Here is a 2,470-nt window from a genome sequence, read left to right as displayed (position 1 = left end):
AATGTGGACAAGCACAAAATTAATTACATCTTTTAAATGACTGTACCACTGAAGTCATTTTTTTAAAAAAAAATTTACAAGAAAAACGAAATTGTACAATGTAGACATAATAAAGATCTTGCCAAAGTAACAACTGATAACAAGCATGATAAGGAAGCAAGGTATGCTAGACACATATAAATCAGCAGTCACAAATAACCTGATGGGAGATAAAAAGAAATTAGACAGAGGGCTTACTGGGTTCCTTATAAATTTACTTGTTAAAACTGGTGAACATCTTTAGAAAGTATTTGCTGAAAAGAATTTTGCACTGCTGAAGGAAAAGGTTAAGGGGAAAAAAATAGAGGGAATGACCATCTGGGAGACGCGTTGTTAACTATTGGCAATATAGTGGTTTCATCACCACAGGAAAAAACTGTGTATCAGAAGAAAAATGGTTCCAAGAAAAATGAATAGTAACACATTATCAAGATTAAAAAAAATCCCATTCAGAATTATCTTTTTTTATAGAATTATCTAGAAAATGTTTGGTATTTCAACATTAATGACATTTCTGTGCAGTTTTTCTGAACTTTTTGTTGGACAAAAATGAATTTGACTTAGATAAACTGTGGTCAAGAGGAATCAAAGTTTTCTGACTGTCTGTAGTAAAGATTATAAGATGAGAATATTTCAGATATTTTTGATACAAGCTACTTGACTTTATCAGGTAAAAAAACATAGTACCTACAGTTTTAACTTTTAACCAAGCTATTTTAGCAAAACCAAATGAAAGATTTCCAGCATTCCAGCTATCTGACATTTTGAAATAGTCATAAACACACAGTATCTTTATTTATTTTATGTGGTATTGAGGATAGAACCCAGCACCACTTGCCTTGCATGTGATGCAAGCACTTTACGGCTGAGCTACAGCCCCAGCCCCAATACAACATTTTTTGAGCTGAAAGATTTTTTTAAATAAATTGATTTTACTTACATTCATAGATTAATAATTCTTGAATGTGCTGTTTGATGAAGTTAAGTTTCACTTGGTAAAAGTAGATCAGAGGACAAGTCAACAAATATGATTTTAAAATTTATATGGATTCATTTTAATAGCTGTGTAATACTCCACAGTTTCTTGGACCATTTTTTGTTTTGTTGTGTTTTTGGCAGTTTTGTGTCTTACTGCACCCTTGACACTTAGGCCTTGCCTCCAGTTATGAAGAGGGTACACCTGCTCTTTCCTCTCTTGCTTCTTGGTCTTCAGGTTCTCCTCATACTTGCTGATCCTGCAGTACATGGCTGGTGTCTTCATGGGTGTGAGGTCCTGGGGCTTGTATTTGTTGCCTTTATATTAGTTCCTGAAGTTTTATTTCTGAATCTGGTTAATCACTGTAAGAACACAAGCAATGGATTTGCTCACAACTGAATCTCAAGTTGGACACTGTGCCACCTGTCACTCTGGTGACATGTAGCTGGTCCAGCTCCACTGGCAGGAGGTCTAAGTGTTTCTGCAGCTCTTTTTTGCTGTGAAAGTCAGGATCCTTAATTTTGGCCATAGTTGCTCAATCCTCCATTGTCCATGCAGATGGAAAGATAGTAGTATCTAGCTATTTTAAGTGGGGATGTTTAAATTATTTGGAGAGAATTTATAGTAGTATTTCAAGTTTTCCTTTTTCTTTCTTTCTTTCTTTTTTTTTTTTTTTTGTGGTGCTGGGTATTGAACCCAGGGCCTTGTGCATGAAAGGTAAGTACTCTACCAACTCAGCTATATCCCCAGCCCTATAGTAGTATTTCAAAAATTATTCATTAATGTCAGTTCATCAGTACTTTTGAAAGTTACTGATGTTGAAAAAGATGCCACATTAAAATAGTTTTACCTATAAAACCATTACAAGGCGTGGATTTCTTGTTTTATCATCTGCCTCCTCCCAACATACACATACACAAATGTCAACTATGGGAGGTGAAGAATGTATTAACTGTGACAATGAATACAAGTATATGAGCTCTATCAAGTCATGTTGCACACCTTGAATACCTTTTGTACCTTGTATACCTTGAATATATTGCACATATACAATATATACAAAATGTATATGCACAATATTCAAGGTAATCAAACATATCTGTCAATTAAATATTTAAAATTGAAAAATTAAATTACATATTAAGACCATGACAATTATTTCATTTTTAATGAATTAAAAGTAGTGTTTATATTTATAAAATACCAAATTACTGGTTGGTTTCATTAATTTATACAAACAACTGCTCACTTAATAGCCAGTTTAATTACTTAGACAGACTTTACTATTCATTTTAGTCAAAATGTTTGATCTGGGAGTTGAGTGTAAATACTGTGCCAGTGTTCCCCCTGTTTATCTTGTAGGATACATTTCCCTCAGAGACTCAAGGTATGTGCCTGCCTAGCAAAGCACACTAACTTTCAACGGACACAGAGGTAATTCTGGTGTGCCCAACA

The 2,470-nt window shown here is 34.0% G+C and overlaps 1 pseudogene; it reads right to left on the bottom strand.

Annotated features, from left to right (window-relative positions):
- Positions 1-1,072: 1,072 nt before the first annotated feature.
- On the bottom strand, positions 1,073-1,544 carry LOC143642367 (large ribosomal subunit protein uL29 pseudogene; annotated as a pseudogene).
- Between the last annotated feature and the right edge of the window lie 926 nt (positions 1,545-2,470).

This window comes from Callospermophilus lateralis, chromosome 12 (assembly GCF_048772815.1).
Source record: "Callospermophilus lateralis isolate mCalLat2 chromosome 12, mCalLat2.hap1, whole genome shotgun sequence".
NCBI lineage: Eukaryota > Metazoa > Chordata > Mammalia > Rodentia > Sciuridae > Callospermophilus > Callospermophilus lateralis.
The sequence above is the reverse complement of the archived record's forward strand: the minus strand, read 5'-3'. Positions and strand labels throughout refer to the sequence as shown.